Source organism: Thamnophis elegans, chromosome 3, assembly GCF_009769535.1.
Source record: "Thamnophis elegans isolate rThaEle1 chromosome 3, rThaEle1.pri, whole genome shotgun sequence".
In the NCBI taxonomy this organism is placed as follows: domain Eukaryota; kingdom Metazoa; phylum Chordata; class Lepidosauria; order Squamata; family Colubridae; genus Thamnophis; species Thamnophis elegans.
The window spans coordinates 144973806-144982099 of NC_045543.1; positions in this window are offsets into that span (position 1 = coordinate 144973806).

Consider the following 8294-nt stretch of genomic DNA (forward strand, 5'->3'; position numbering starts at 1 on the left):
CTGTTGAGCTACCAACCAGCCCCAAAGGCTGTGAATCTCACCAAAGATTAACCACGCAATAATAATAATAGGATAGCAGGTATAAGTATGAACATGGACGTGAATAAAGGAAATGAATACAAGTCAATGGGGACAGTAGGACAGGGAAAGCAGGCCCGCTTTGCGGACTCTTAGGAATGGGGTGAGGTCCATGCTAGACAGTTTAAGGTTGAAGCCAGAGGTGGTATTCAGCAGGTCCTGACCAATTCTGGAGAACCGGTAGCAGAAATTTTGAGCAGTTCGGAGAACTGGTAAATACCACCTCTGACTGTCCTTGCCCTCATCTATTCTCTGCCTCCCCAGTCCCAGCTGATTGGGATTTTGGAGTATCCTTCCCCTAAAGTGGTGAGAGAATGGAGATTTTATGGTATCCTTCCCTGCCATATCCACCAAGCCATACCCACCAAGCCACATCACACCCGCAAGCCACGTGAACAGAACCAGTAGTAAAAATTTTTGAATCCCACCACTGCTTGAAGCTGTGGGGGGGGGGTTTGAGGATGTAACAACGAAGTCAGGTAGAGCATTCCAGGTGTTGACCACTCTGTTGCTGAAGTAGTATTTTCTGCAATCGAGTTTGGAACGGTTTACTTTGAGTTTGTAGCTATTGTTTTCCCGCATATTATTGTGGTTGAAGTTGAAGAAGTCATTGACAGGCAAGGGGTTACAGCAGACAATTTTGTGTACTGTGCTTAGATTAAACTGCAGGTGGCACAGTTCCAGGTTGTTGAAGGGAAAACAAATAGAGCTTCTTAGTTTCATCCAATTATAATCTCTGATTAAGACTGTGAGAGGGATCTTAGTGGAGTCTTAGTGGACAACCAATTAAATATGAGCCAACAGTGTGCATCGGCAGCCAATTGCAATCCTAAATTGCATTAACAGAAGGATTCAATCAAGATCACATGAAGTGTTAATAATGCTTTATAAAGCCTTAGTAAGACCACACCTAGAATACAGTTTTGTATCCAGTTTTGGTCACCACACTATAAAAAGGATGTTGAGACTCTAGAAAGAGTGCAGAGAAGAGCAACAAAGAGGATTAGGGGACTGGAGACTAAAACATATGAAGAACGGTTGCAGGAACTGGGTATGTCTAGTTTAATAGAAAGAAGGACCAGGGGAGACATGATAGCAGTCTTCCAATATTTGAGGGGCTGCCAGAGGGAGGAAGGGATCTCCAAAGCACCCGAAGACCAGACGAGGAATAATGGTTGGAAATGGATCAAGGAGAGATTCAACCTAGACATAAGGAGAATTTTTCTGACAGTGAAAACCAATGGAACAGAAGTTGTCTTTGGAAATTGTGAGAGCTTCATCAATTGAGATTTTCAAGAAGAGATTGGACTGCCATCAGTTAGAAATGGTGGCTCAGTGGCTAAGAGGCTGAGCTTGTCAATCAGAAAAGTCAACAGTTCTGTGGTTCAAATTCCTAGTGTCGTGTAATGGAGTGAGCTCCCGTTACTTGTCCCAGCTTCTGCCAACCTGGGAGTTCGAAAGCACGTAAAAAAAAAATGCAAGTAGAAAAATAGGAACCACTTTCGGTGGGAAGGTAACAGCGTTTCGTGCGCCTTCGGCGTTTAGTCATGCCGGCCACATGACCACAGAGACGTCTTCAGACAGCGCTGGCTCTCGGGCTTTGAAATGGAAATGCGCACCGCCCCCTAGAATCAGAAAGGACTAGCACATATGTGCAAGGGGAACCTTTAACTTTACCCCATCAGCAAACTATCAGCTGAGTTTTAAAGGCGACTGAAAAACATCTCATCCAAACAAAGCTTGTGTCCTTTTTCTGTAATAAGATGGATTTATCGTCTCCTAAAAGCATTGGGGGGGTGGGGGGGAAATAGATCAAAGGCTGCCTCGAAGCAAACCATACCAAAATCCTGAAAAGAGTTTGTTATTAACCGTGTATCAAATGATGCACAGGATCACAATAATATAGATGTGGCTACATCTCGTTTTTGTTCTCAATCTGTGTGAAGCAGGCAGTGATTAAAGGGGAAACTATTATTATCTTGGTGATGTCAGCCCGGATCAAATTAGATATAGAGGAGCCTATGAGAGGGGAACGGGGAGGGGGGGTGGCAATTTGGTACATTTACCACAGAAAATGGAAAACAAGGGAATAGCTTGAAATCAGAGGCCATATCTGGAAAGAACGGAGAGAAAGGGGAACGGAGGACGTGGCCTTATCAAAACCACAGTAGGGCTGACAGCGTTGGAAAGGGATGGAAATAGAGATAAATGATGCAGGGCCTAATCAATCTATTTGCTGTATCAAATTAAATCTCTGGAGTGCAAAATGCCAGTTGTGGAAATTGTGAAATCTCAGGGTTGTTTTTTTTTTTTTTTTTGACCCAGTAACCAAAGGAAGGAAGGGAGGAAAAAAAATGGAATTCTTCACAACAATTTGGCTGCAGCTGCCAAAAAAAGCCAACATTTTATACTGTGTAAGTGAGGCCACATTTGGAATGCAGTCAGTCCTCGACTTACAAACAGTTCATTTAGTGACTGCATGGGGAAAAAAAGTGACTTAAGTTCGTTTTACACACTTACGACAACAGCGACATCTCCATGGTCACGTGATCAAAATTTGGGTGTTTGGCAACTGATTCGTATTTATGATGGTGGCAGCCTTCTCTTAAGCAAAGTCCATGCGGAATCCAGATTCACTTAACAACGGTGCTACTAACTTAACAACTGCAGTGATTCCCTTAACAAACTGGGCTGAGAAAGGTTGTAAAATGGGGCAAAATTCACAGCCTCTGTCTCGCTTAGCCACAGGCCCTGTTGTGGTCATAAGCCGAGGACCACCTATATTGTGTCCAGTCCTGGTCACCATGATACAAAAAAGAAAGGCTGAAGCTTTAGAAAGAGTCGTATTTGTTCTGCACTCTCCAAAAACCCCACTCCCTTCTAGCACAGATGTGGTTATCTAGTTGGGTCATAAAACATCTGCAGGAAAACAGCCAAGCTCAGACAGCACCAAGGATCCCTTAGTTCTCCTCCTCCTCCTCTCCAAAATCCCCACTCCCTTCTAGAACAGATGTGGTTACCTAGTTGGGTCATGAAACTTCTGCAAAAAAAACCCAAGCTCAGAGAGCACCAAGGACCCCCATAGTTCTCCTCCTCCTCCTCCTCCTCCTCCTCCTCCTCCTCCTCTTCCTCTCTGTAAATCCCACTCTCTTCTAGCATGGATGACGTTACCTAGTTGGGTCATGAAACATCTGCAGGAAAACCACCCAGCTCAGAGAACACCAAGGATCCCATAGTTCTCTTCTCCCTCCTCCTCTTCCTCTCCCACTTCCTCCTCTCCCTCTCCCTCCTCCTCTCCCTCCTCTCCCTCTCCCTCCTCTCCCTCTTCCTCTCTGTAAACCTCACTCCCTTCTAGCATGGATGAATACGTAGTTGGGTCATGAAACATCTACAAAAAACCAAGGACCCCCATAGTTGTCGTCGTTGTTGTCCTCCTCCTCCTCCTCCTCCTCCTCCTCCTCCTCCTCCTCCTCCTCCTCTTCCTCATCCTCCTCATCCTCCTCCTCCTCCTCCTCCTCCTCCTCCTCCTCTTCCTCTCTGTAAATCCCACTCTCTTCTAGCATGGATGAAGTTACCTAGTTGGGTCATGAAACATCTGCAGGAGAACAACCCAGCTGAGAGAGAGAGAGGGAGGGAGGGAGGGAGAGAGAGAGAGTGCCAAGGACTCCCTCATTTCAACCCTCAGCAACACACTCTCCTCCTCTTTCTTACTCGGGCATGTTCCACAGTCAAGAAACAAACTCTGGGTTGTAAAGAAAGACATAAAAGAAAAGTTCCTCCACCAGGAAAGAGTGCTAAGGAGGAGGCAGGGGGTTATACGCCCGAGGACTCTCTCGTTTCGCTGTCTCTGGGAAGCAGAATTGAGCTTCCGCGCCGGTTGACTACCAGATGTTCAGTCCTGCTTCGCGATTGGAAGGTTGCGACAAAACCCCCGAGAGTTGAATGACAACAATCTGTCAACCAGACATCAACGTCTCATGCTTTAGCCTCGCTCCCATATTCCATTATTTTCCACCTTATGTCACTGTTTTTCGTCCGTAAATTGTTGTTTATTTCTGCGCCTTCTTCCCATCAGTGTGTTTTTTTAAAAAAAAAAAAAAGAGGAAAAAACATTAATGACAGTCTTGCCACTCTTGTCTCCTCTTTCCAAGAGCCTGACGTCCCTTTTCTCCAAAAACAGGAGGGGAAAAATATAATAATTTAAAAAATATAACATTAAAATAAAAAAGTTAGGCCATCCAAGGACAGAGCTGTTACTCATCCATATCCCTCCGTTCATGATGTGGGATGACAGCAAGCCTGGGAAGGATGATAAATGGGAGTCTTTATATCCCCCTCCCTTCCGAGGCTTTCAGAAAATGATGATAAAGTAATTATTTACAAGCGGAAACCTTTGTGGCTTGCAAAGGTGCGTTGACATCAGCCAACAGAAACAATGTGAGTTCCTTGAGCAGGTGTCCTCTAGAGGGTGACGCCAAAAGTTCTGTCCATGGTGGAGGAAACAGTGGGGGAACGCAGGTCTCCAACTTAACCTTTTTACACTACACTGGAAGGCAGTGGACAGTTTTTAAAAGAGGTCCATTGTAACCTGCGGAGGCCTTTGTCCTTTTAATTACTATGTTCCACCACCACCACCCCACACAATAAGTCATTGCTAGTTGCTGGCGATACTCCTAACCCAGGGATCATGGAGGAGAGTTGGAAGTTCAATTTCCAAACACAGAAAATGTGCCAACATTTGTTTTGATTCTTCTGCTCATCAAGAGAGATGGATGGATGGATGGATGGATGGATGGATGGATGATGGATGGGATGGATGGATGGATGGATGGATGGATGGATGGATAGATAGATAGATAGATAGATAGATAGATAGATAGATAGATGATAGATAGATAGATAGATAGATAGATAGATAGATAGATAGATGATAGATGATAGATGATAGATGATAGATGATAGATGATAGATGATAGATGATAGATGATAGATGATAGATGATAGATGATAGATGATAGATGATAGATGATAGATAGAGATATACATAGATATAGAAGTAGATGTAGATGTAGAATTAGATAGATATGGATATGGATATGGATATGGGTATGGGTATGGATATGGATATGGATATGGATATGGATATGGATATGGATATGGATATGGATATGGATATAGATATAGATATAGATATAGATATATCACCATTCTGTACTCAGTGAGACTCAAAGATCTATGTCTGAGTTACAGTTAGGGGATTAGACATTTTTCTTTACCAATTTTCTTTCTTTCTTTCTTTCTTTCTTTCTTTCTTTCTTTCTTCCTTCCTTCCTTTCCTAACCTTTCCTTTCTTTTCCTTTCCTTCCTTTCCTTCCTTCCTTCCTTCCTTCCTTCCTTCCTTCCTTCCTTCCTTCCTTCCTGCCTGCCTGCCTGCCTGCCTGCCTGCCTGCCTGCCTGCCTGCCTGCCTTCCCTCCATCCCTTCATATCTATGGAGATTTTCAGTCATCGTTGTCCCAATGGTGCTTTTTCAAGGGGCAACTGAACTTTCTGCTTTTCCTTTGAAGAGATATCGCTTCCCATCTAAGAAGCTTCTTAGGATGTTCATTCTAGTACCATCTTAGGCATAGAAACCAGCCGGGTGACTTTGGATCAATCACCTGGATTCTAGTCCCACTTTAGGCATGACAGCCAACTGGATTTTGAACCAATCCTCCTATATTTCAGACCGATCCACCTCCGAGGGTTGTTGCTGTGGAGAAAAAAGAGGTTTCTCACCTTGAAGAACCTATAAAATAATAAAGAATTACAATTAGAGTTGTTTTTTTTTAATAAAAGAAATTTACCATATTTTTCAGAGCATAAGACGCACCTTTATCCCTCAAAAAAGAGGCTGAAAATCTGGGTGCATTTTATACACTGAATACAGCATTTTTGGCCTCCCAAAACCCTGCCTCCTTCACCAAAAATGGTTGTGCATAGCCTTTAGGAGGTTTTCAGACTGCTCCTGGGGACTGGGGAGGGCAGAAATGAGTGGAAAACAGTCCATTTTTTTGCTCAATTTTGCCCCCCACAGCCCCCAGGAGCAGTCTATAAGTTTCCTAATGCCCCCCCTTTTTTTTACATAAATGGGCCATTGTTTGCTCGTTTGGGGGGGGCACCCCTCAAGGAACACTCTACAAGCCTCCTAAGGGCTATTCATGCCCTATTATAGCAGTTAGACTTATATACCGCTTCATAGGGCTTTCAGCCCTCTCTAAGCGGTTTATAGAGTCAGCATATTGCCCCCAACAACAATCCGGGTCCTCATTTTACCCACCTCGGAAGGATGGAAGGCTGAGTCAACCCTGAGCCGGTGAGATTTGAACAGCCGAACTGCAGAACTGCAGTCAGCCGAAGTAGCCTGCAGTGCTGCATTTAACCACTGCGCCACCTCAGGCCCATTTTCAGGCGGTCTGCAGAGTGCAAAAACATTTTTTTAAAAAATTTGCCTCTTCAAAACCTGTGTGCGTCTTATACTCCAAAAATACGGTAATTAAAAAATCTAATAAATAAATAGCTGTGGCAGCCATCTTGGCTTTTTTGGAGGGTGGTCTTCCTTATGAACCTCTGTTAGTAGATTTCCTTCTCAGGTACATTTTTCGGCTTTTCCGGCAGGCCTGGGGCTGTTGACCTCTTGATTGAGGTTCAGCCCCCCTTTGATTGGGTGCATGTTGTGTTTTCTTCTTAATCTTGTTGTATCTTATTGTTTTAATCCTTTTTTAACATTTTTCATTTCTCTAAGCCGCCCGGAGTCCTCCGGGACTGGGCGGCCTATAAAATTCAATAAATGAAATGAAATTTTACCCCAGAATAAAAGGGGAAAAAAAAAACACAATTTCTCGAGGAAGATTATTGTACCTCCACTTTAATTGTGATGTAAATTCCAACACTTCATTGCCCGCTGATTCATTCCTGAATCTAGCGGGTTAAAAAAGAAATCAGCTTATGGGTCGTCCTCGACGTCCGACCACACCCGAACCCAAAGTTTCTGCTGCTAAGCGAAGGGAATTTTGCCTCATTTTGCAACCTCTCTTGACACGGTTGTTAAGTGAGTCTCTGCATTTGTGAAGCTGGTAACATGGTTGTTAAGTGAATCTCGCTCTTCCCCATTGACTTTGCTTGTCAGGAGGTCGCAAAAAGGGGACCGGGTGACCCCAGGACCCTGTAAACGTCATAAATATGAGTCAGTTGGCAAGTGTCTAAATTTTGCTCACATGGCCATGCTGCAGTGGTCATAAGTGTGAGAAACAGTCATAAGTTACTTTTTCAGTAACAGATTAACAGAGTTGGAAGGGACCTTATAGGTCATCTAGTCCAACCCCCCACCCAAGCAGGAGACCCGACACCATTTCTGACAAATGGCACTCCAGTCTCTTCTTGAAAGCCTCAAGCGATGAAGCTCCCACAACTTCCGAAGGCAACTTCTGTTCCATCGGTTGATTGTTCTCACTGTCAGAAAATGTCTCCTTATTTCTTGGTTGAATCTCTCCTTAGTCAGTTTCCATCCATTATTCCTTCTCCGGCCTTCAGGTGCCTTGGAGAATGACTTGACCCCATCCTCTCTGGGGCAGCCCCTCAAATATTAGAAGAATGCTCTCCTGTCACCCCTGGTCCTTCTCCTCACTAGACCAGACAAGGCCAGTTCCTGCAACCATTCATCGTATGTTTTAGCCTCCAGTCCCCTCATCATCCTGGTTGCTCTTCTCTGCACTCTTTCTAAAGTCTCACCATCTTTTTTATAGTGTGGTGACCAAAACTGGATGCAGTACTCTAGGTGTGGCCTTACTAAGGCTTTGTAGATTGGTATTGGTACCTCACTTGTTCTTGATTGTATTTAGGATTGTGTTGGCCTTTTTGGCAGCTGCTGCTGCACACTGCTGGCTTATATTTAACTTGTTGTCCACTAAGACTCCAAGATCCCTCTCAGTGGGGTTGTAACTTCGGTCATGAAAGGAATATTTGGTAAGCCGGGGACTACCTTGATTATAATTTGCAAAAGTAAAATTCTCTGCTTTGATTGATTTTTAAAGGCTGTTTAATTTCCCCTCTCTAATACTAGTAAGATCTGCCTCTTCCCTCAGTCTCATTTCTTCTTCTTCTTCTTCTTCTTCTTCTTCTTCTTCTTCTTCTTCTTCTTCTTCTTCTTCTTCTTCTTCTTCTTCTTCTTCTTCTTCTT